This window comes from Thunnus maccoyii, chromosome 20 (assembly GCF_910596095.1).
Source record: "Thunnus maccoyii chromosome 20, fThuMac1.1, whole genome shotgun sequence".
Classification (NCBI taxonomy): Eukaryota; Metazoa; Chordata; class Actinopteri; order Scombriformes; family Scombridae; genus Thunnus; species Thunnus maccoyii.
The window spans coordinates 11,279,529-11,306,866 of NC_056552.1; the positions used below are offsets into that span (position 1 = coordinate 11,279,529).

Below are 27,338 nucleotides of genomic sequence, written 5' to 3' on the forward strand. Positions count from 1 at the left end.
TATTTAAGTCTCAAAACCTAGTAATTACCAAACTTTACATATAATGTGGTTCAAGTCATTTTCGGCCACCTGACCCCACCCGCTTACAGCAATTCAGGGAAGCTGTTGTTTGCACTGTCTCTTTCTTTCTGCCATAGTTATTCTCTTTTACATTAGAAGTGACTTTTTTGTTTTAACTTTTATTCTTTCACTCATCCATGCTCTCACACTGCTAGGCCAAGCCACCCCAGTGCACTTCAAGTATCTTCACTCATACCAACAGATCATTATCTGGTTAGTTTGGGCTGGTTGTTCTATTTTAGTAAAAAGTGTTGCCAGGTCTGTAGAGTCTGAGTCTAAACCTAATGAGGAGAAGTTCGGCATTCATAAACTCTTATATTAGAGTGGCTTTATGTGGGTCGTGTGGAGGGTGGAGTCACTGTATGGTTGGAGCAAATATAGAATAACCACTTTCCACTGAATTAAAGCCTTCTCACCCCCCCTCTGCAGTAAAATGAGGGTATTTAGGTAACCCCACCCTCCTGCTCTGTTATATGGTGCCCTGCCACATCAACCATGTGGGGTTAGAAATATGCAAAACAGCCTGAGCAGCAGATCAGAATGATACTGTGCTGTAAGATCTGTGATAAACAGACACGAAATTGAGATAATTCATACGTGTCTTTGAGCTAAACATAAAACTTGTGCTGTTGCAGGTGATAATGATGGTTGAGGAGGAGACATAAATCTAAATACACAGTAAATTATCTCATACTGAGGAATGCAATTCATAAAACTCAGGTTGTTGCATGTGATAATGACTATGTGTGAGGAAGTGAACAGAATCTCAATGCACAAAAATTGCTGTGTGCAAATGAATGATGAGGAGAAAAATGCAGCAGTTTTCATCTGTCCAATAAAATTGACATATTAGAAATGTCGGTCTTATTGAGTTTTCACTCATTTTCATAACCATGCTGTACATAAAATCCATATGGGCAGTTTTCCAGTGTATCAGCAGACATGATTTTTAAAGTTGCATTAAGCTCAGTAGCAAACTTTGCATAGGAAGCACTTCTTGGCCTACATCATGCTGTTTCAAATAAAATGCTGGCAATAAAACCTGTTTTTCATTGGCATTTATTGACACTGGATCAGATGTCACATGAACTGTCTCGTTGTTATTAAAGCCAGACATTTTTCTAATTTTGCGCTTAAACAGGAAATGGTAACCTGGCGATTTATGAGCCCTGTTATTTTTTTTTTTCTTCAAATAAAACCATAGACAGACATCAAAGATCTGACAATGTTTGGTTTCCATGCCACAGCTGCACCGACGTGTCTGCTATCAACACAGTTTCTCAAAGTAGTGTAGAAATCAGCAGGAACATCAGTTTTTCTCCCACAAAGAAGAAGTCAGCCACTGTGTCATGCTGTGGCATAGTAGACTTTTCACAATTGGGCAACTCTGCGCTGAGTCAATACATTAATATTATAATTACTTGATATATTGAGTAACATTTTCAAATTACATTGTGATATGACACATAACTCAACATTTCTTTGAGCATTGCATTGTGGCTGACCACAACAGAAAAGCCATTGACAGAACGGAAATGGATGCCCATTTTCTCTGGACTTTCTGTGAACATGTGAAATGTGCCTCGAGGATGTGGGCTAGAGGCTCAAACTGTCTCACCATTACAGCCACCAAAATGTATAAAAAACCCAAAAAACAATAACTGTGATGACTGTGGTCATTTAAAACAAAAGAAGCAGTAACCAGTTTTCATCTTCACAATAAAGTCTGGGCAAACAAACTCTGTGAGGTGTTGTACTCAAAATGTACTATTAAAAATAATCTGAAACCGTAATTCTTAAAAAAATATCAACTTGTGAGAAGCAGTTATGTTTTGAGTACTTCGTGTTTGAATTTTGTCAGAGATTCCCACACGTTGAATGACCCCTCAACCCAAAAAAGGCCTATTAGTGCTAGAGGTCATGAAACATGATGAATAGCAGGGACTATCTAAAAAATACAGCAAAATCTTTCACTGCTCTACTTGGTTTTCTTTTAGTTGGCATGCTTAACTGGAACACCCTCTATCATTTTGATTATGAGCTCATTGTCTAAGCACAGTACCGCCAAGCCCTCTACCCAGTCTCAAAAGAAAACATGAAGCATTACTCTAAATTTAGATATCTATTCTAGTTTGAAATAACACGGAAACTTCCTGGGTTTAGCAAACTAGCATGGCATTTAGTCTGGGTCAGCCCCCTCTAAAATAAGCAATGGTTTTGTCAATGAGGGGAGATTTTAAGTAAATACTTGGGGTTAGGTCAGCAGGTGGTACAAAGAAAACAAGATGACAAAGCGCTGCTCTGATTCTCAGTGAAAAGGTGTCATCCTCATATTTACTATTCTGTTTTCTTCTCTGTGGAAATAGTCATCATGCCTGTATGTCAAACCCACACTCACATTCCTTTGTGACAGAATTTAAAGCCACAAAATTAATTTCTGCTATGCCAGAGAAACACAGGAAGTTTACGATTCATATGTTCTTGGTATCTTTTTTTGTTCTTGTATTTTTGTTTCTATGTTTAGACCTCTGTCACTAGTCAAAATTAGATCAGGGCTCTGAACAATGTACTCCTCCTGTTTGTTTAGGCAGTGCGTAGAAACATTTAAATTACAGCATACTGTATATACAAAAACAATTATAAATGCTGAAATAACCAGAATAAAAAAAAACTGAGAAAAAGAAGAAAAAGATGCAAAATTCATATTTCTGTACTTCAAAGTTAGCCTCAATTGGTATCACATACAGCATAAAATCTTAAATCTCTGTGTTGTGTTAGTGAAGTATTGCATAGTTTAAATAAAAAGGCCTACTGTAGATTTCTTGAGTACAAGATGTGCCACCATTTGCAATTTGAATTAAGGATTGTGAAAGGACCGTTTCCTCAGCCAGTTCTGGTGGGTATAACACAAAGCTTCAGTCTTTCCTTACATCAATACCTCCTTTTGTGTCAGCACCAAGCTAGAGTGAGGAGGTCTTTAAAAAAAATTTAGAACTACTGAATGGATCACTCCATTTGTCCCACTCTGCTGGCTTTGCTCCAAATACAGAGCAAGTGCCTCTCTACTGCCACTACTACTCACAATAAAACAGCCATTACAGTTTAGGACTTAAAGGAGCAAGAGGAGCAGGGGTGGCTGATGAGAAACATTAAGCATCAACAGGGACTCTCATCATTTCCCATAAGATGTGGTGCTGATGTATTTGCCAATTATAGATTAATCTCCAGCCTCAACAGAGGGAAATGACAGGCCTTTTCCTTTTTAGAGAGAACAGAAGCCATGTGAGCACAAACCATGTGATGCCACTGCATGGTTACCACAGATAAAAAGATTAAATAAAGATGCTAAAAAATATTTCTACAGTCGACCAAAATGACCAACAGAAGCAGACAGCGAGTGTCCATATTTACATGGCGGAAATGGTGGTGGAGGAACTGAACCACAACCCTTCCAAAAAATCTAAATTGTGGGCTTTCATTCCCACCTTTCTCCTCGCATTGATGTTTGGCTTCTCTTCTTAAAGGAGACGCTACAGTAACAAGCATTTGTGTTACTCATAGTCTAACCTGCATGACCGAGGAATGGAGGCAGTTTATTTTGAGTATAAGTCGAACAATAATTACAGACTGTGGTGCCCTGTTGTGGGATTCAGAATTTGGAGTTGTCATAGCAAACATTAAATAGATCATTTTTATATTTATTATACTGTGATCATTTTAATATGGACCTGTAGCAAAAATAGAGCTATGTTTTGTATTAATGATATGCTTATGTCCACAACCCACAGTGCTAAAATAACTGAACGCACCCCTGTTCTGTGTCCCGCACCACAGCAGGCCAGCATGTAACTCCTATGTCCTAAAAGAACAGAAAGAGGATCATATGGTCATTTGTAAAGAGTAATGTTACTAACATTTATTTTTTTGAATAAGAACATGTCACTAACAAGCACTTGAAATGCTATTCACAAGGTTGTAGAGAGTGATGATAAAAAGAAAGTCTGAGCAAGTATTTCCACAGAATCTAATCAAATTCAATCCTAACAAAGAATCTATAAAAAGTCAAATACATTACAATAGACAGACAATAAAACCTTTTCCTCCCCTCTTGTCCTTTCTTCCTGCACTATTTCTCTCTGAATACACACTGTATACGACTGTGAGAGGAGTTAACACGACAGGAAACAAGCCAGCCCTTTCCGCAGTGGCCACTCATTTCATGATTGGGGCAGCAGGAAAGGACCATTTTCATACCTTTACCCTGGCCATTTCACTTGCACAAAGCTGCTCTATTTCTAGTGCACAAGGTTGAGGCCTTATATGGTTGGTGGGTGCAGATAAAGTATGGCTAAAATTCCCCCTGGAGGAAAACATGGTATAGAAAGAGTCCAAAGCCTCAAACAAGCTAACAAGCTAACATTTACCTTCTCTTATTGCAAGATTCCTATCAGAAAAATGAGGTCCTCACTGAAAAGGGCACCTTTAATATGTACCAAGATTGTTCCTATCCCAAGAACCAGTCCTGTCTTTCACTATGTGTAAATAAAGCTGGTTCACAGTAATAATATGTTTAGAACTTCTGATACAATTAGAGACAAAAATATGAAAATAAGAGACAAAGATGCCTTTTGAGCATTCCTCACATTGCAAAGCAACAACTGCTGTTATAAATCTGCTACAGTAAAAAGCTGTTTTTTGTCATCGAGCACCTGCATGTACCCTGGTGAAGACAGATTCAGGTGTGCATACTTTCAAACAAAGAACAGAGAAGACTTATATTGAGACAGGGCAAACTGGACGGATGCTGCACATACCGTACAGGACAACCACCGCTGGCTGCAGAGCGACGTCCCCTCCAGCTACACGAACATCTGTGTGGCATTAGAATGTACAGAACAGGTGGCGAGGCCGGGACCCTTCATTAATGCTTGATGACAGATGAGCACCAGCTGATTGGATTGAAAGCGCTTCTCTTATCTTTACTGGCAGTGTTTGGTTTTGTGCTACAGTTAACGAAATATACACTTTGAATTCATGAGTTTCCAGGTTCATTTTCTCAAAAATGAGAATAATAAAAATGATTTTTGATTACATCTCCTTGTAAGCATCCCCACACACTAATCAGGAGTAATTTGAGGTTCAACATATGGACTGATGAGCAGGGATCAAACACGATTAATGAATCACTCTAACACCTGAGCTACAGTTGTCCCTATGTTCTTATCTTTGGTCCTTGGCCAGAGCAAGTTTGAAAGCCCCTTCCCCTCCCCCTCTTTACCCTCTTTCAACCACCTTGGTACTTTGTTAGTGTGCACAGGAAAGAGGCCCCTCTGGGGGAGTAGACACACCTCTCTTTACTTTTCCATGGGCAGGAGCTGAACTTTGAAGATGGCAGAAACACCTAGTTTCTTGTATTAAGTATTTGGGAATGTGTTGATCTGTGAAGGTAAAAACATTTATTTAATGTCACCTTTATCTAGGTTTTACAATCAAGATTAATTTGAAATACACTGTAGCATCACAACATGTCAGATTTTTCAAGTCCATTTTCATCAAACAATATTCTACTCTTTTAAAATTTAAATTAAATTTGCTGAGACATTAGTACATGTAATTCATACAATAAACTGGGAAAATTGTGGTTGAATGACACAGTGCAGAATTCAAACAAAGTGCCAGTGTCAGTATCCAAAAGCCACATGGGCCTCTCACATAGCTTGTAAATGACCAGTTGTTCACAGGCAGATAAGTCAGTTCCCATGCTCAGCCTTTTCTTTCACAGATACCGCTAATCAAATTTCTGGCAGAGTGACGTGTAACCTCTGCGGCCAATAATCTGATGGCAGCGGCCTGAAGCAGAGGGAGCTGTGAGTGCTAAAGGAAAAACAACATAAAGTAACATGTGACTGAAGTGATTAAAACAATGTTCGTTTGATTTCCATGCAAACACTTGGTCAATTATTTACTGACCCCAAACTGTTGTTGTGGTTACCCATATGCAAAGCCACAAATGTTTTATGCACTCTAATTGATGTGGTGATCAAGATTTTAATTTTTACAATTGTTCACATATACAAAATCGGTATATCTAGGTGTATATGGAGAACAGGGGCTGCTACCAGGAGGTAAGTTCAACTCATGTCTGGCTCTGTTTGGGTTACCTGGCTTCACTGAGCCTAACACTGGTGATCCTGGATGACCGGTATAGTCTTATCAACTGGATCAGTTCATTCTGGGTTTTCCTGTCCAGCTACGAGCACATTCATGTGAAAGAGGCGGACATGTTAATTACAAGCACCATGAACAAAGTTAGTAGTATGAAATGAGATGAAACGGTGATGCCCATCTGAGAATTATAGCGACATCAAAAAATTATATTCAACAAGGTGAGGTTTATACAATATAATCACATAACTACAATATAATCAGAACTTGTAATATAAGACTGTTTCTGCTGCCAAATCAAAGAGGAGAACCAAAATGTTGCATTTTTTGGTTGTTGCATGAGTCTACAGACCTGTAAAAATATCTATTGTGTGTTATTACCTAAATTATTACTTTTATTTTAATTTCACTTTCAATCTGATTTACTTGCCTTCAGATTGTATATAATATAATTTACTATAATATGTAAGTATGGACTGTGCAAAATAACATTTGTGCTGGTTTCTGCAGGCAAAAAGGGTTCCAAATAAACTATTAATAAACCTGTGAGTTTGTCTGATTTATGAACATTTTTACATTTTCTCTCATGTATGTTTTGTTATTTTGTTGTCTTGGATACATCTGTTTTAAAGTTAGGTGTCAGCATTTAGTTTTGGTTTTGAGGTATCACAGTGCTGAGAAACAGAAAACTGATGAGACTGTTTACAGGTTATTTGACTTAATTTGATTTCTTTTTAATGGCATTATCAGAACAAAGATAAAACAAATAATATGGGGCGAGTGACAGTCTTTATAGACTCCTTGCAGGGAGGAACCAAAGCTGCAACTCTGTAAAAGCAGAATTGCACCTCACTAAAGAGATAATTCCTACGTTTGTGTTTTGACTTGCACGTCAAACTAAAACGAGTAAACACCCACTGTGAGCCCAACAGCACATCTGCAGCCCTTAAAACGGCCTCAAAACTCCCAGTTTATGTGCAAACTTTAAATACAAGTGTTATATCCAACCTTCAATTTAGCTTTGTGAGTAAAAACCAAGTGGCCCCTGGTTTTACAAAGTCAGTGATTTAAGAACAAAAATACAGATACAGCTCTGAAAGAGTGAACAAACCCTCAGTGCTATATACAACACTGTATGGTCGACTTAGACGACATGCTAACAACTTACCAGAGAGACCACCAGAGGAAACCAAAGAGAAACATGTCAAAACTTTACATTGCTCCGCTGTTTCTCTTGTTAAAAATAAAAACGCAAAATGTAAACTACACACATATTATTTGAAAGGTGTTTGAAAAAGTGGATGTTGAAATATACTATACAGATCAGGATCCCGGACTCAACTAGGAGAAAGCTGTCCATTAACCTTCTGTCCCTGTAGAGGTCAGTGTGCTCTAACATAGAGCACTAATAGCTCTCTCCTTTTTTCCAGAAGCAGCAGCAGCAGCACAATGATTCATGCCAAGTCATCAATCTCACTAACATATATTCTTAAATTCTCTGAGCATCTCCATGCAGTGTTAAAAAGCACTGTGACATCATGATGATCTCCCCTCCAACAACTTTTATAGTATAATTTACGGCCTTTCACATGCTCAGATATGCTGTGCTGACAGATATATGGGAAGCTGTGAAGTGACTGTGCTGAGTTACAGTGACTCCACAAGCTTGTAAACACTGTTACCCTTATTTTTTTTTGTTTGTTTGTTTGGAAGTGACATTTGATCATACTGTTACCCTTAAGTTTTCAGCATGATTGCATGATAGGCCCGGAGCATTTCCTGCTAATTCTTATGTCCCCTTAAATTTTCTGATGTGCTAAGTTTGCACAATGGCAGCGGCTACTCCAGGTCTTAATTGTGAGCGAAGAAAAAATGGTCACGGGCTTCCCTGTCTGGACCATCTGCATGGTTTCTTCTATGATTGCTTCCTGATTTTCTATAGCAAGGAAGTGTGAGGAATTACCTCTTCAAAGGGATGTGTGCCCCACCAGCACTAATCCCTAGTTAATGGCCAGTAGAAGCAACAGACCCCAACAACCTCACATCCTGCAGAGGTTTCGTGTACATAATTCCTTTGCCAGGTTAAAAAGTCCCAATTTGTGAAAATACACAAGCAACCATGATTACAGGAAGAAAAATACATAAGGACCAGGATCTTTATCCTCCCCTTGCGATTAAATTATATAAAGTTCAGGGTCAAATGTGCCTTGCTTGAACCTTGCTTGAAAAAAAAAGGATATTTTGAAAACAGCATCTTACTCAGACAGGATAATTGTTAAAATAGACCTCCTTTACTGTGTCTTTATGTCAACAAAGCCAATAAAATAGTAATTAGTGATAGCTTTCCTTACGGCAAGACTGAGGCTGCTGGAGTGGTTTGTCCCAGTGACTCTGAGAAAAACAGGCACAGCTCTCCCTGGTGGCCTCAGGCTGAACCAGCAGACCGTAATTTGACTCACAACCCTCCAATTTACAGAATTAAGGAGAGACATCAGCCTGTTTTATTCTGCTGATTTGTGCTCAAGACAAACACTCTCTAAAAATACTCCAAGGCTGGGGTGGACAAAAAGGAAAATTGTTATAGTGTATGACCGGAAATGTAGGCTGTGGCTACACATTCAAAATCACTGATAGTTAGTAGAAATTGTGCATAGATCATTAAAAGGATTTCCTGGTAAATAATGCCCAATTTTCTATGGAAAATTTTGCACGTATAGATTTACAGAGAGGGTCCCAATTAGTGTTTGGCGCTTCAAAGTCAAATATTTACTCTAATACAAGCACAATTAATTGGGATTAATATAATGAAACATGGATGTTGTTGCTGCACACATGTAGAACAGATGCCACTGAGCCTTGGGGAAGCGCAAACACTTCACTTTCACGTCGCTGATCTCTCTGGCTGCTTTGCAATGATTTAGCATTTGTTCAAATTATTCAGACATCACAGTTTGTGCCATGTGACCTGTCAGCGCTTGTTACAGAACGGATAAGGCTAAAGAGGTCTGACACGCCAAGGCCACTGCTGGCGTTTGGACAGTTTGAGAACGCAAGTGTTTAAAACTAGTTTTGTGCATATTTAAAATAAAAATGTGTTCAGACAGTGTTTGAAGAACATTCCTTTAGCTCCATTTATGTTTGTGGTTTGAAAGTAACGTTAAAGTCAGTCTCGGGTAATGTGATAGAAATCACAATGTCATGACAAATAATTTAACATCCTCATGATTCAATGTTTTCCAATATGTTATTTATTCATTAATGTATACAGATGAAGATGGTGTATTTGATTTTATTTATACTACAGATAGTAGTTCCTCTCTGAGGTTGCAAACACTTTGATTGGTAATTTCTGGATTATTTGTTCTCCTCTTCCAATATTTATGCTCTCCGTAATGGACATCAAGACAGTTTTAAGCTAATGGCCGAACATATCCAACCTGAGCTCAGCAACGAGACCGTCTATTGGTCGAACCAAAAATTGTTGAATCTTTAATCGCCTCACCTTTTGGCTAATTCATAATTTAGTGAACTGGGAGTGAAGCATTTAGCTCTTCCTGGCTATGGCCCGCTAAGTGAAATGGTGTGGAAAGTGTGAGGTCATTAACCTGTTACAGGTATGTTCTCTCCTAATATTGGGGATAATGTATTCCACCCAAGTGTGACAAAAAAGAGGGAGAACTCATTCACAGGTAGGTGCCGGCGATTCATTTTAGAAAACTTCATTTTAGAATATTAGGTTATGAAAAGTTAATGTCGTTTGTAATTAGTAGAGATATCCCTTCATATCTGGGGGAGATTTCCACTCTGCTGCTTGTAGACCGATTGAGGAAGAGTATAAGATCATTTCCCATCCTCCTGTGCATATTACAGTTTGTTCATTTATAGCTCTGAATTCTCAGCCTAACCATTGTCACTCAAATATTCTCCTAAAGATAAGACTGCATTTAAGCACATTGGTAAGAAAGAATGAAGATCTGTAGTTCTTCAATGTGGGGTAAAATATAAACTTTGTGTTGCTTATTAGTGACAGTTTCCTCATTTCTACAATACACATATTCGTGCCGGGTGATTATTGTTTCAAGACTTTGACGGGAATCAGCAGGAGCAGGGTAGCAGGAGGATTTGAGCATACTGTTTGACAGAGTTCTATTAATTCCAAGCAAAATGTACTTAAAAATTTAAAAAAAAAAACTTAATTACTGAAGTTTTGTTTCATATTAATGAAATAATAACAATAATAATAATAATAACAATAATTTTGTCCGATGTAGTAGATCATAGTGGAGCACATTAAATAGATTTTATATACAATTTTGCATATAATTGCCACAGCAGATTATGCATATATATGATATAACCATATTGATCAGCCCTACATGTATTACTTAAGTGTGTATCTTTGCTGCTGATAGCAAAGAATTATGAGAAAATTCAATTATTTCTCAGTTTTCTCAACTTTTTTTATTCATTCTGTTTTATTCTATTTTAGTTATTGTATATTATTTGGCTTTTCAGTTGTATTTCACCTGTATAGCTCATTTGTTTTCGTAATTTATGTGACCTAGCTGCTTAAAATGGTTTTGAACAGTGTATTTTCTCCTCTAGTCATCTAGATAGTCTTGCTGCTGTCCATGCTGTTATTGCACCAGGCATTTTCTTTACATCCATTACCTTCCACACTAGATAAATACCTGACGCTGGAAACATTTTGTCAATGTATGCGCCTCAGTTTTCTCAACTTTCTTTATTCATTCCATTTTATTCTGTTTTAGTCATTGTTTTTTATTATCTGGCTTTCCAGTTGTATTTTGCCTGTTTACCTCATTTGTTTTCGTAATTTATGTGACATCACAATTTCCCTTAGGGATTAAAAAAATGCTCTATTTTTTATTTATATCAATTATAGATGCATATATGGCAGATAATGCATATATAGTATTTTTGCATTATATCATATTTTTTGCAGCTGTTCTTTCACTTAACTCCTGGCGACTCCTGCATACATCTCAATAAATGTTTTCATGCCGCTCTGTTTGACTCAGTACAGACGAGGCCATAACTCCTGATGTTTATCGATCCTTCAGCCTCTGTTGAATTTATTTCTACAAGTCTATACAAATCTGTTTCTGTGCAGCCTATTGTACCAGAGGGGTTAATGTATTATACAAAGTGTTCAGATCAGGGATTAGATTTTCCCCCAATTCCATCAGTCAATTCTCGGTGCTCTCCAGGGCATTCATCATTTTGACAGTTGCAGATAAGGCAATTATTTTCCTCGAGCAACTACAAAATGTAGACAAGTGCTTCTGTGACAGTGTGTCTGTTTGAGGGGTGAACACAAATATTATTCCACCAGTCACTGATGGCACATATTGCTTGCTACAAAGCGATATCCTCTGTAACACAAAGGAAACAGATGTTTTGAGCATTTGTGTGTCCTAATGCACTTCAGCGTTTCGTCTTTTTACACTGAATTGAAGCTCCATACTGTGATTCAATAAGACGTCGTTACAAATGGTTTGTTGTTAAGGCCTCATTTTCTGCTGCCGCAGTAAATATTTACACACTAATAGAGGCCATGATCATTTTTATGGTATTACACAGAGGTTCTAATTGTGATTTAAATACCTCTCCTTCATAGCAGCCTCAAGAAAACACCAAGATACCACTGCATTATGTGCATTATTTACATTGTAACAATCAGTAGAAATAAAAAATATAGATGTAAAAGTGTAAACATAGCATACTAACTGCGCAGCCATGACAACTACATTGGAATTAAATGTAATGTGTATTTTCACAGATAATGCAAGAAAAAAATGAAGTACAGTACTTGTAATTACTTTTACTTTGCTTTGAGCATGATGTTCATATAAAAGCTCACAATTTACACCAAACTGTCGTGAGATCTGTTCCCCAAGCATGACTGTATACTGTACATATACAGTATTTAAGCTGTATCACCTCAAATGAATCTTGTATGAAGCAGAGAGCTGTCTGTGATCTCCTCCATAAACCCCTGGGGGGCAGCAGAAGACCTTCATTTCTAGTCCAGTGCAGCTGCTTATGGCTAACTTAGACCGCTGACAACTACAGCTGAGCCTCAAGTCAGGACAGGACTCAGGCTGCTGATAAATCCTTCCAAAAGAAATAAATAAAGTTTGCTCTTACAAAGAAAACAAACAAACATTTACGTAAAAACTTCTTTCTTTCTTTTCCTGCCTCTGTCTTTGTCAGACTTGATAGCTACAAACGTAGATTTAAATACTGGTAAAAGCTTGTTTCATGTAGATATTCAATTTATAATCAAAATAAGATTAATGAATTAACTGCAGTTTGAATATTAATGCAAATGTTAAAACATGCTATATTAGATAATAAGAATATAAGAACAGATCACTGTGAGATTGCCAAGAATATCAGCACAGAAAGACATTCATGAGCATTATTGTTGGATGTCAAACACTAAATAAAAACATCTTAATGGATACTATTAAAATTAAGACATATGGAGAGAGAAAATCGAATCTATAAATTTTTACTTTCTATTTTGCTAATCTGTGACCCAAACTAAATTGTATAGGAAGGAAAAACAAAGAAACACAGCTCTTAAGTGCACTCTTGGTGGATTATGAGTATCATAAGTGTGTTTTTGCCAGATTTTGAGTGGAGGGTGTTGTTGGCTCAACCTCAGAGTTAATAAAGGTGAGAGAGCAGAGGCAGAGCGGGAGGATGACGTTAGGCTGAGCTCAGGTCTGTCATCGGATCAAAGCGGGAACTTGTTCTCCCATCGCTGTCAGCACGTTTTAATGACTGTTGAGCCGGGACAAGCTGTTCCTCCCTAAAACTTTCCCATACCGAGAGTCTGATAGATTCATAGCTTAATCATTAACTTGCACTTAATTCGTCTGGAGCAACACTGAGCTCAAATTACAAGGGGATTTTGGAAAAGCTCAGTTTCATATAACAGCCAATTATGCCCCTAAAAATAAAGAAATACACAAATAGTAAAAAGTAAGTAAATAAATACTGAAAACGTAATGTAATTCAATTGACATATGCAAAACAAACTTCAACCCGTTATTCTGAACAGACAAACACGGGCTTATTGTACTGTAATGAAACAAAAAGTACAAAGAGCAGATGTTTAAGACAGCACAAAGGATGTGTAGGATTTGTCTATGTAAAATAAAAATGTACATAAAGTAAACCACAACCTTAGACCTGCACTACCTACAATAGAATAGTTGTATAATTGTTAAATGGAAATATTGCTGTCTATTTCCTCAAGATTCTGGGATGAATTATATCCGGCAGCATGTCAAACCGACAATTTCATCTTGTACATTGAACTTAATTTACAGTTTCAAAGAGGTGATTGCTTAATGTCTTCAAAAACCACTAATTAATTCCTTAGTAATTCCTTTCTATTCAGAGAGCCAAGACCTCCCACAACAGAACAACTCAATTTGTGATTTATATAATCATAAAATATGGAATAAAAGATACTATTTGCACACTGAATAAATGGCTGTGCCTTGTAATCTACTATCTCCAGTTTAAAAAATATTATATTGCTGTTTCTTGAAGTAGAAATAATGACTTCTTTGGTGAAGGAATATAGAGCAAAAGAGTTGAAGAACGGTATATAAGCAAAAGAGAAAAAAATTGATGATTCAAATAACAAAAACAGTGTCATTAGTGGACTGACAAAGGTTTCATGAGGCCGTCTGCTGAGCTGCTGTGACAATAAATCAAACACAGAAAGAAGGCCAAGGCCTTTATGGGGAGTGCCACCCATATATTGACTGCACATCACAGAAGCCCTCCTGTTGTAGGCTGGATTATAAATCCCATTTCTAAAAGATATATGGGACTTTTGATGTGTCAGACCTGCCTTTTCTTCAACCTAACCACATGTTTGATTTTTTTTCATTAGTTGAAAGACCGCACAGACTTGAGCGGTCCTCCTCCTTCAACTAGTTAAGAGTTCCAAGGCATAAATTTGATGGGGTTGAGTTGTTTCTTCATTTGATTTTTTTTTTTTTTTCATTTACAATCTCATTATTCCCAAAACAATTTAAAAGTGAACTTTACAGACTGGTCTAAAGTCACTGAAAAGTACTTTATATGTACAGTAATTCCAAGTTTTTCCATTTAAAGCAAAGCACATTAATTCTATTTAGGTAAGTACAGTGTTAGTATTACTTCGAGTAGACATAGAAAATGTTTGTACTTTAAATTAGCTTACCCCTTTTTGTGTGAAAGTGTCCTGCCCGCCTGTACGTCTGACAGGATGCATGGTGCATGTAATGAATGAGATGGCTGGTTTGGGCCTCTATAGGGCTGAAAAGTAGAGAGGGAGAAAAAGATCAGCCAACAGATGAGGAGAAGAGAATCCAAGCTGAACTGGGGATCGGCCCCTTCAAACTGTCCCAAAACAGACTTCTGTCCCAGCAGAAACTCTCACCTCTCCGACTTCAGGATAAAGACTGAACATCAATGCTTTTTGAGTACCAACCCAAATGTAGCGCTGAGAATTGAAAACCACAATGTAACGAAAGTTGACATCATATTGTCAGACTTTAGTCTTGCTTACATATTCTTTGATCTGTTATTTCCCAGTTATAATTGTTCTAATTTTATTTTAAAAATATATCGTTTTAGTATCGGAAGTGTTTCATTTGTTTGCTCTGGTATTGAAAAATTCAGTCCTTAGTATAATAAATTCTAAAGTCTTTAGTATTTTTACTCTCAATTTTGACAATCTGAAGATGCATGTCTTTGAATGAAAGCCTTGAAGATTATAAAACAAAGCTTGATGACAATACATTTTTGAGAAATCTGGTGCATTTTAAAATGATTTTAAAAGGCTAGGAGGTAGGAATTTTTTTCTCAACCCACAGAGGTTCATATAATCCATCAATTTATCTGAAAACATGAAAATCATTTAAATTAGAGACACAGGCTTTTACTGGAGATCAAAGATGGTATTTTTCTCTAAATATATTCTAAATATGTTTTAACAGTATGTTTAATTATTACTACTAAAATTGTTGGTTTTTGTATAACCTCAGTACCTCTAAAAAATCATGGCTGTCGCCCTGCAGACTACTATTCTATCCTCAACTTCTCACCACTAAACTCTTGGGTGGCGGTACACATTCATTCTTTCAGACAGAACACTTTGTGACACTTAATGCCTCTATATTGTCTTTGCATAAGGAGAAATATTTACATTTCCATTGCATGGATTTTGCTGAAACTATTACTGTGTCTAGAGTGACTTATGGTAAGTTTGCAGTCAGCGCTTTAGAGCACAAACAGATATACACACATACATACAGACAGAGCTAAACACAAACACATGCATGCACGCTCATGACCATCCACACCCACACACACAAGCACACACTCCAAATGTACCATCCTTCAGAACCATTGATTCTGTTTTGAATAGTGTATTTTCTCCTCAGTCTAGATAGTCTTGCTACTGCCCATGCTGTTAGTGCGCCAGGCATTTTCAAACTCTTTACATCCATTACATTCCACTAGGTAAATACCTAATGCTGGAAACATTTGTCAATGTATGCGCCTGGCTGAACAGAATAGATTATTGGGGGCTGAGTAAAATACACTGCATTTCCAAACAGCACTATGCCTGTGACATATTAAAAACTTCAGACAAGACTCTGTGCAGTTTCCCTCCTGCACCAAGGATATGTAATATTTCAAGGAAATAAAGCCTGCAAACAATAGTACAGTAAACATTCTGGGTAAAGAATAGGAATGTCAGTATTTCAAATAAAATGAGCAGTGTGGCTATTTAAGCGACAACATACATTTACCATATTTAGACCCTCTTCAGGTTTACTTTAAATAAAAGGGCTAATTAGCAATACGCAATTTATTCAAATGGCAAGCACTGTTTTCTGCAGGATCATCCTTCAACTGAATTACACCTGAACATAATATGCAACCATTTATCTCACATACAGTTTATTGCAGCTCCCTGACTTACTTGTTATTAACTTTTTGAAACAACATTTGTCAATGACTGTGAAGCATTTATTGTTTATTCTTGGGGGGGAAATGAGTTAAAACTCTGGAATGCAGAGGAAGGTTATTTCTTCGATTAAAACCAGGTCAGAGCAGAATTAAATCATTTTGAAGGGAACATTTATTTCCTTTCATATATTTTGATGGAACCTGTTGCAGAAACACTTTGATCTCTTTCCTTTGAATTACCACAACAATCAAACAGGGATAATGGACTCATCTTGAAGCCTGAACATACCTAAATAGTAATAGCAAAGGAGCAGTTTGAGTCTCATTAATTGGATTAGCACTTCTCTAAAATGGCTGGTATGAATATGCATGGTGCTGTGGGAAGTCTCTAACATGTGAGTTACTGAATAGTTGATTTGTTTTACCTAATGTAATCAGTTACATTATCACACCTAAAATTATGGAACATTATTGGTACCTTAAAGTGACAAAGTAAAAACATTTCAGTTATATGGAATATAAGATAATACACCTTCACATCTTCACCAAAGACAAAAGTACAGACAAAGTGCAGATCTAGGCAGTGATTAAAGTATTTTTCAAGACCATGAAATGTAACATTTTGAACATTTTGGCTATTTTCTAACGTTCTACTGCACCTAATTGATTGAATAAAATGTTGCAGATGAAGTCTATTGTTTTTCATCACTATGTATTTTGATGTAGATATGGATCAAGATGCAGAAAAAAAATCTCTAAACATTTTCTAATAGCAAAATAACACATTTTGAAGATTGTGCAGCTTTGGCCATTGAGTGCTTTCTTTGACAGTATTGGGTTTTATTAATCGCTTTAATAGCCATCACTTTTAAAAAAGCTCTAGGTGGAACTAGGTAGTATTATTTGTTTGTGACTAAACATATTTTCATAGAGAAGTAATCTCTGATTATATGTAAAAACTCAATAATGCATTTCTATTCTATTCTGTGCCTCTTTGATCTTCAGTAATTGATAGAGAATGGGACTCCTGTGGCAGACCCTCTTCAACAAAGATGCACAATAAAGAGCAGGGACTAAGAGTGGACAGGGGTGATGTTGGGTCTCTTATTTGGGTGCATTCCCATTCATTCCTTCAATATTCCATTCCTGGTTCTGCTTCACGGGTTTGTCTATTGTGGAGCGCTGAATGGGAGATCGCAGGAGCGTCTCTGCTTCCGTTAATTAGAGCTTTTTGCAGCTTCCGCTCCTTGAGGAGTTAGAGTTTAAGCAGTGGAAAAAAAGAAACCCTCTGTGCTGCTCCAACGTCAGTCCTCCATTGTGGCTTCAAAGACATTAAAAGGTATACTTTACCACTGGTTGAGGTGTAGGCGGCGGCAATGTTGGAGTGGGTGACACAAGGATAAACAGTGAAAAGTAAGATTTTTTCACCCCAAAGAAGAGGATATTATGATAAACTACGGGGTATGCAGAGTATATTGGTAGTTTTAGAAGCATTGTTGGGATTTAAATGACTACTTAGGTGTCACATGTTTGAGTATTTCACAAGAACAGTGATACTGAAGTGTTGTACATCAGATCCTTAAGTTCATATGGAGTTAAAAGCGATGGGACATTCCAAGGACTATTATATGCATACTGATTGTGCAGGAACCCCTACTTGTCTTTACACATGAAATGACCAATTGTTCGTGCAGGCTTAAGTGATGCATGAGGAAAAAGAGGAAAAAAAGTCCTGGGGTCTGTTATGACATGTGGCTATGGGTGTCCTTTTATACCTTGAGATTCCCTTTGCCTCATTAGTTAACACACTTTCTTAGTTTTGAACAATACCTTAGCTTGAGTTCTCCCAGCAGAAATCCCCCTGCTCAGTCGATATTTCCAGGGCCTGCAGCAGAGTTTCAGAGAGAGGGCCCTTTCCCCCCTGTCCTAACAGCTTTAATACTTGTAATTATCTCTTGCTGGGGGAGGCTGGAAATTGGATTAGGGTGGTGAGTCTCAGCTGAATGAATTACCTCCATCTCCCCACTTGGTGGGCCACACACTGATAAAGTGCGGAAAAACGGATTTGGATTCAGCCTTAGCATTCATGGCTTCCTTGTGGAAAAATGAAATTTTCCAACAGAAGGGGCCAGTGTGCCAGCAGTATCTGTCCACAGCATGTTTCATCTGCTCCTGCTCTTCTGGAAATGCAATTACCTGCGTTATCGGGGCCTAAATGGTGACAGTTTGGCAGGGGAGCAGTTCCACCTGCCAAAGGCATCATTCCACAGTGTTTTTGTTGCGTTCAGTATTCTTTCAGTTTGAAATGATTCCCCTTATTTCCACCTGTCAGAAGTAAAACAATCTGCTGATTTGTTTACAGGTAGAGTGACGTTGTTGCTGATAGAAAGGGGAAGAAAAATGATATATGCAACTTTGCAGTGTTTGACTGTTCATATGATTAGTTTTTGTTATATTTTGGCTTTTCCCTTCATGTCATTTAACCCTGTGTACTCCTAATGTCTTTCACATATATTTTTTGTAAATGTTAATGATGTAAAAAAGCTATTAAATACTCAAGTATGGCTAAATATTTTGGGTGGTTGCAATATTTTCTAAATAGCTGAAATAGCAGAAGCACAGAACAACAAACCAGAGAAAAGAAACAAACGTAACAGCCAATAACAATCCTTTATTTCTGTACTGTACCTCAGCCTTCACTTGAATGACTGCACATACAGTATAGGTTGATACTAAATTATTTAACAACATCAATTCAGCTAATGTTCTACATGTGTTGTTTCTCTCAGAGGAGAAAAGCTAAGCTCTTTCAGAAGGTCTATTAAATCAATATGTGGGAAGGCTTGCCACTGTGGATAACTCACCTCCAATACATCACACAAAAAATGAAGTGAGTAATTAAACTGCTGGAATTTACACTTCAAACCTGCAAAAGTCAAAGTAGATTTTATGTTCTGTGCACTGATTCAGGATATATTTGCAAGATAAATGGTTTGAAATTAGGATTTTATTACAAATCATCAAACACTTCCCTAAATGTTGTGTCTAAATGGAGCAAAAATTACATCAGACTAAGCCGAACTAAAGAGATAACGCTCTGAGTTGAAGTTAAAGACTTTCACTTAATTGGGAATGTAGCCAACTTAGTTTCCCTGTTGTTCATTAAGCAGTGGTTTAAATTCGGTTTCATATTTAATTTCCTGCTGTGTCATTGTAAGGAATCAGATCAAACAGAGGACAAACTAGCCCTACATACCCAGCGCTCGCTATCAGACACCCCCCTCGTCTTTTTCACTTCCCATTCTTTTAACCCCCCACTGAGGACAATCCTTGAAGGTAGATAAAAAGAACAACAAAAGATAATTAAATCTAAAAAAGGAGGGAAAAATCTCTGCTTTCTCACTCAAACAGTTGGGGATAGATTTCAGCACAGTAAGGGTTTGGCTAATTTATACAATGGCCTGATGGGAGTCCTTCAACATGTACGCACTGCCTGAGACATGGATGGGTAAAGAGAATATTATACGTCCCTCTAATTGTTATATGTTCCTATTTTTACTGTCTTACCTTATCACACTTCCCAGCACAACTACAACACATTTTTATTTGCATTTGTCTTATTGCACAACCACCAAAAGCCAAATTCATAATAATTTATGATAAGATTATCAATTTGCAGCTCTGCTGTTATCAGAGGAGTAAAGATTGCTCTGACGTGCCTTGTTGTTCCAAGTCAAACCTGCATCCCATCGGTAACAAATCTAAAATTATAATACAGTAATGCTTCACATAGACCCAGCTATTTAGGCGTGAATTTAATATTCATTGCTTTTGCAGCTTGGTTGGTTTTAAGGTGCTATCACCCTTATCCACCCTCCTCCCAACCCCACCCACTCACCCCAACATCGCTGCCATCTACACTGCAATATCCACCAAACAGGGGCAAATGGCAGTCACTGGGACAGACGCACACACACACACATCCAGCCGTCTCTTTGTCCCTCCCTCCTTCACTCATTTCCCCCATTCTCTTTCTCCGGCTGCCTCTCTCTGTCCCCCATCACTCTCCCTGTCCTTGTTTTTGATCTTCAAACGCTGGTAGGGATAATGACTACAAATCAGGGATGAAGGTGAGTGATCACAATGTGGCCCACCCATCCCAGCTGGCCTTTTTACTCCCCTCATATGATGCATCTTCCTGACTCTTTCTGAGAACCCACTGAACTGCACTGTGAGGGTTTCATATGGAGTTCACAGGGGGCTGAATACAGTTGGATGGACTCACTGTTTAAGGCTCCCAAAGTGGTTAGATTCATCATTAGCAGCATGGAAACAATTAACTAGAACTTGTAATATACTATTACTACTATACTGTAATATATATCTAAATATACGGTTATAGTAAAAGGAAAAGTCTATTTTTTAAAAATACCTTTTAACATTTTTTTTAACAACCAAAAACTACTGTCATAGTTTTAGCTACTATTTGTATTGGTGCTAACCAACTTTTTTCTTGTATGATGGAAACATTACAAAACACTCTTTATAGCAGTGTACACAGGGTAAATGCACACACAATATGGCACCAAATTTAATTATATTGTATAAAAAACTTGTTTTCAAGCGCAAACCAAGTTGCAATGTTAAAATTATTGTCCAAACTATGTGTTTTTAATGTCAGTTTAATTGCTAACATACTTCTGTGTTCAACTTTGACAGAATGTAGTTAGTACGATAGTTGGACAAAGGTTTAAAATGCAAGGGAGAGTTACTGTGTGACACACATTTCAGGTACAGTCACCTTGTTTTCACTTTCTAATTAGTGGCTTTACAATCAGTAACATGTTTAAGTGCTTGTGTGGCTGCCCTCTGTACTTAGTTGCAGAGTTAAGTCCATGTTACCATATACCTGCACCTTAATAATTAAGCTGTTCAAGACAGTAAAATGGTGTAATAAAAGATAGGAATGATAGTGAAACTATGTAAATTAAGGCCCAGGAAATTGCCTATAAATGTATGTTAAAGTTAAATAAAAACAAAAAAAACTTCTAAGAGATTTTACAGGTGAAGTAGTACAATTCTTGCCTGAATGGCTGCAGTGGATCCCACCATTGGAGTCTAATCGAAAATGCTGCAACTTCAAGATCTCCTTTCTGTTTGGACGTATAATTAAAAAGTGTCCTAGCACCCAGAGTCCTATCCTTTCACATCATAAGTTTCTAATGGGCAGTTTAGATGATTCATGCCAATCAAACATCTGTTCTGCATTCCCCTTGTCAAGAGGAGCACCTGTTGACCTCTACCTGACCTCCGCCGGTAAGCAATGTGGTGGGAGAGAGGGAGTATGGTTTCCTGTTTCATGTAGGAGGGCAGAAAAAAAAACAGGAAGAGGTACTTTTATGACCACTGTTTACCTTGGTGGAGGCCAGCCTCTTTTCCCCTTTTTTTCCTTAATGTGCCCGGCAAAAAAATGTTTCACTAGGGAGCAGGAGGTGAAATTTTTCTCATCCAAATGGATGGCAATTTCCCACCATTTAGCACCTGAAGGTAATTAGCTTGAAGAGATTGCGGAGTGAGAAACACGTTCATGGAACATTAACTCTCGTACATTCTCCAGTTGCAGGGAATTAATAGGAAAGATTAAAGTTTAAAGAGAGCAAATGCCATTACCACACAAACCACCTCTCTGTGGCACCATCTTGGGCTAACTTTTCCCCCTCTTTATAATAAGTCTGTATTTCTGGACGGCATCAAGGTCTGGATTACAATAGCAGGTAATAAGTGGTGGAAATGAGACAGTTCTGCAGGTTTGCGATGCCGTTGTATATGAGACAATGAAGAGCCTCAATAGCCTGCAGCTTCATTTTTCTCCATAACAGCTCTCTGCCTGTTTTCTCTACCCTCTGATCAGTATGCTAATAACCAACTCGGCATCCTTTCTCTAAACAGCATGTTAAGCAAATGTAAATGCATACCTCAATTTAATAAAGGTCTTAATATTAAGTTATTACCTCAAATAGCACATCTTGTTAATTACACACCCTTTTTCCTAATGTAGATCTGTAAGCAAAACAATGTGTAAAAACAAGCTATTTTATGTGTTCATGTATGTGGAGTACATCATGTATCTGACTTGTGTTTGTTCATCTTGGGGGAAAGCAGAGTTGGCTACTCTGAAGAACAGTGTATTTTAAAGATGATCAAAACCATGCAATAAATCATACCTTCAGACTTAAGAGCTGAAAGAAATTAAATTGAGACATGGTGGAATTTATTGCCCAGAAAATCCCATTCTACTATCTGATTTCAAAGGTCCAGTCCTCCAAGCTCTCGAAAATCTATTTTCCACATTTTAATACCCTGCATAACAGTCCTCATAATTCATTCGAGTGTGTTAAGCACAGTTTTATTAGATCTGAAACAAATTTTGGTGGGGGATCCTATAGGCCATTAACCATGGAGTAATTTTATCCTTGTTTCCTTAATGATGCCATAATGGCGAGTGAATTTCTTAACTAAAGACCAAAGAACATTTTGAAGGTCAGCTTCATCTGCAGACTCCTTCATGCGCTTCTCTGAGAGATTGGAAAAGTCGGGGATTTTTGAAGAGTCATTAATAACGCTAAAACTGAAGGCCTATTTGCGTTCTCGCTTTCTACCTTTTAATGTTACAATTTCTTCCTGCTCTTTCTCTCCTTTTCCTTGCTTCCCTCTGTTTTGCAGTTTCTCTCATGCAGAAAGAATGGAGTGCTGAACGAGAGGGTAAAAATGGCAGCGCAGTGACATACAGATCCCAGATGTGGTGCCTCAATAATTTAAATTTTATGCCTTTGTTATCACTTTAATCATTTCTTTATTCGTTTTGTTTCAGCGATCGGAGAAACAGTTGATAGGCCAAAATGCCATGGGAACAATTTTTATTTGGTGTGTGGTGCAAAGTCTAATTAGAATTAGAATTTTGCTGAGCCTTGAAATGGTTGGTACTTTATCCTGATCGCCTTAGATATTGTTCGAAGTCAGTCATTTGTCATAGTAGAGCATGCTGGGAAGGCTGCTGCTAATCAAGGCTCCATCTCCTCCACTCTTTTTCTGCTGCCATAGCACCTCTGTCCAAATAAATGCTGTTGGGTAAGGATGAATGCAGTCTCGGCTCTGACACTGAATCTTATGTGAACCCTGCGATGCAGCTCTCATGCCATGTTAAACCAGACTACAACTTTCAAAGAAAGACTCAACTTTAAATCTGTTTAGTGACCCCTCGTATTTTTATTAACTATTTCAAGACATTTGATTAACTTCTCCGCTAAGAATCTCCTGAGTACAATCGTAAATGATGGGTAGTAGTTGAATTAAGTGTTTGATAGTGCAACATGAACTTTTTCACATTGCTGTTGCATACATATGTGCTAATTGAAATGAATCACGCGTTTATGGCAATGTCTCGGCAAGGTCACTGATCCTTCCAGTGGGTCCCCCCTGTAAAATGACACACCTCTGAGCATGGCCGCTCCACCCCTTGAAGATTAGCCACATAAATAAATTAGACCCAGGGACAAAGGAGCACTCGCTCCCATGTGAAACCTCACTGCTGGTGGCAGAGGCCACAAGCGGTGGCATTTTTGTCATTGTCTGTCAGGGACAGAGGAGTATTCCCCTAGAACTACATAGGCATTTTATCCCCCAGGTGAGCCGAGGGTCTTTAAAGAAATTGAAGCTGACAACCGTTAACATTTAGAAATGTACCAATAAATGGCTTTTATGCAGACATATCCCAATGCCTTTGTGGCATACACCGTCAGACCCACAGCTGCCATTCAAGAGTGTCAGGTTGAGTGAAGCTGTCAGAGTAGGGGAACCCTCCCCAAAATAAGCCCCTCTTAAGACCCAAAGCATCTATCAGTCCGTTGGTGAAAACCTGCTGCTGCCCTGTCCTGTGTAGACTAATAAACTGGAATTGCATAAAATGTATTTATACACTTTATGTATTTATGCACTTGCAGCAGCTGCATCATTTAACAAAGGAGAAGTCTTCTTACTTTCCTACTGTTGTGAGCTAATAACTAATAATTAATCATAATTAATGAAATGCTGTATTTGTTCATTATTTTCACCTTTTCAAATACAGTATAGACATTTAAACTTGAGAATTCATTGTAACATCTTATGTGCTGCACATAACTACAAACGTAACATCTAGACTGTGACATGCAAGTGACATCAGTGCAACTAGCAAATGAAATGATAAACCAATAGTGGTATTCTTATGTTGTTCAAGATCAAGTTAAATAGATCTAAATAAATGATTTAAGACTATGCACAGACATTAATAGATGTCCAACGCTAACCTCAAGAGATTTGCTTTGTTCAGATCAGCTCTACATGAAGAATTGCCTGGAAGCCACAGTCTCCCATGGGCTCCTTTCTTCCAAATGTTCAGAAATTACCTTTGGTGGAAAAAGACCTAACATGGCAAAATGTGCCTTTAATAGCCAGAGACATTTTCTTTTTTCAGCAACAAGTTTAATTGGAAAGAAGTAGAATTCACTTTGAACGGGCAGAAAAAAATAAATCGGTGTGACAAGATGATCGATTACCTGTAACTCTACCTGACACAGAAATTAGGGTTTTTTAATGATGGGCTGCCTCTTCTTGGACATGAAATTCAAATGCTCTCCCAAAGTCTACCTTCAGCCATCACTTGTCTCTTGCGCTTGTACGCTCCAAAAGCAGGCACTTTGTCTTTGTCACCGGAGAAAGGACATTGTTATTACCGACATGCCTTTGTATTAACCAATTTCATTCCTCTACAAGTAACATCTCATTGGTTTTACCCATGCTGTCGCCTCACACTTATTCCCAGCACACACATATAGGATCATATTTTTATGAATTTTGTTAAAAAATAATTTTCATATACTGTATGTTTGTTTATTCCTTGGCTGGTCACTCTAAAATATCATGTCAAGAAGATATAGATCTGATATGATTTTTCAAAGTAAATTAAACTGTAACAAGACAAACAACCAACTAGAGTGCTGACTAAATAGAGTCAGTGATCAGGTACAGCCTTTCCTTCCTATGTATTTAATATATTTTGACACTAAAATAGCCATCCATGAAGGGGCACTCATTTACAGTTCATAAAATCCACATATTTCTCATTTATGACCATAAGATCTGCTTAATGTGACAATTTTCTTGATCAAATTATAAGATGAAGTGTGTCAGAGGAGTTGTGAAGCTCACATGCTTGACGGGAGGAGGTGGGGGTGAGGTTGGTGTGGGGCTGAGGTGTTTGCAACTTGGTCGCCTGTGTGAGAGTACTGATGCAGCTCCCAGCCGGCTGTCCACATGGCTGGATGTATTGATCCAGTTATCATTGCTAGATCATCACTATATAGACTCAGCACAGAGAGCTGGGACACTGACTGACTGAGTGACTGCCTGGAGGAAAAAGCCAAGATGCTGCGCTGCGTTCTGGACAAACAAGAGCGGCATCCAGGCCAGGGCTGGTCCCAGACTTTTAAGGGGCCCCCATCCTCATCCTCTAATGTGCAACTGTGCACAGCAACAGAAACTATTTGATTCAATTTGTCATGATTGAAAAAAATGGCATAAACACCCCAAAATTCCAAAATTTGGTATAGCACCCCAACAATTTGGTGTATTTTATAATCCTAAATTAAGTGGGAAAATCCCCCAAATTCCAAAATTTGATTTAGCATTCAACACATTTGATATATCTTAGACTCCCAAAATTTGCAACTAAAATCAAATATTTTTATAGACCCCCCTCTGAAATCTGATTTAGCACCTACAATATATGCTATTTGTTATAAGATATAAATTTGTTACAATCCTTTAACTGTCATAATCTTTAAATTCATTTTAGCATCCCCAAAATTTTGTATTTGCCCTTAATCCTCAATTCTGCTTTAAATTGCAATGTAGCTAAATCAGAGAATATATCTTTAAGTACTTATATTACAACCAAAAACTTAATGAGGAACCCACAGAGGGTTTGCATTTTGAATTTCGGGGGGCTTATAGGCTAAAGGGCCTATAAGCTTAGTCTGCTTATGACTCGGGCCAGCCCTGATCCAGGAAAAGAAACAGTGAATTAGAGCTGTGTAACTAACTTGCCACTCTGAAAACATGCAGTTGAATGTAGACAAAACATGAGACATTTTATGCGAGAAGTAAGGAATGTAACCAGCACTGATACACACATTAATCCAGACTTTATTTCTAGTGTCTTCAAGTATTCAAACTACAACATAAGCAAGCTATCAAACATGCAACGCTGATACTACTAAACCCTCTCAGAGTAAAGGCAGAACATGCAATAGCAGAATCAAATTGCCCAGGACATGCAAGGTATGGCTCTCCTAGAGCAAGGGCTATAAAGCTCATCTCACCTCACTGAGTTATATGCTAAAGCCCAGATATTTCATTTGCTTGATCACTTTGCCTCATCATAATCACTTTCATACAGATTTATTGCAGTGTGGGTCACAGTGCAGTGGAGGTGCAGCATTCTCCAGCTGTTTATGCCTCCTAAGAGCTTTCTGCTCACCCGACTCACATGGTCTTTGTCTTATTTAGAACGAAGAAAATGTGAAATATGACAGGCGATAGTGCCCTCATTTGTTCTGTAGATTGCCTCACACACACCTCCCCACATGTCGGTGCCAGTCTCGGTCTACCAGTAACTCCTATTTCTCCCCCCACCCATAAGACACCTCCCCCCACCCCACCCCCCCTCACTTCCACCCCACGCGCCACTACCCCCACTGCTCCTTGACTCTCCCAAGTGTTGTGTGTTGTCCCTGGCCTCCACAGTGTGGAGGAGGTGGGCACAGGGCCGTGGAGCACAGCCGCCACCACCAGCATCGCCTCTGAAGGATAATGCTGTTTATTGCATTTGTCAGGCGAGCGCTGCAATACTTTGTAAGTCTATTGCCCACTTACTGCCATGTACTTTAAGCCGGTACTGATGTGCCTCTTTTGTGTGGTTCTGCTTGTGTTATTTGGCAAATTGACTCATGGCTGAAGGTTGGAAACAGACCTCAAAGAATTTTAACGTGTTACATTCTCCTGCCTCT

The 27,338-nt window shown here is 38.1% G+C and overlaps 2 protein-coding genes across 2 annotated transcripts in view; both read right to left on the bottom strand.

Annotated features, from left to right (window-relative positions):
* ghitm (growth hormone inducible transmembrane protein) overlaps window positions 1–14,495 on the bottom strand; it is a 35,647-nt gene extending 21,152 nt beyond the window's left edge. Inside the window, exon 1 of the mRNA XM_042396342.1 lies at window positions 14,477–14,495. The gene's annotated coding sequence lies outside the window, so the exon portion shown is untranslated. The remainder of the gene's footprint in view (window positions 1–14,476) is intronic.
* The window catches only part of LOC121886405 (cadherin-related family member 1), a 106,036-nt gene that overhangs the window by 38,974 nt on the left and 39,724 nt on the right, over window positions 1–27,338 (bottom strand). Inside the window, exon 5 of the mRNA XM_042396335.1 lies at window positions 14,477–14,571. The gene's annotated coding sequence lies outside the window, so the exon portion shown is untranslated. The remainder of the gene's footprint in view (window positions 1–14,476; window positions 14,572–27,338) is intronic.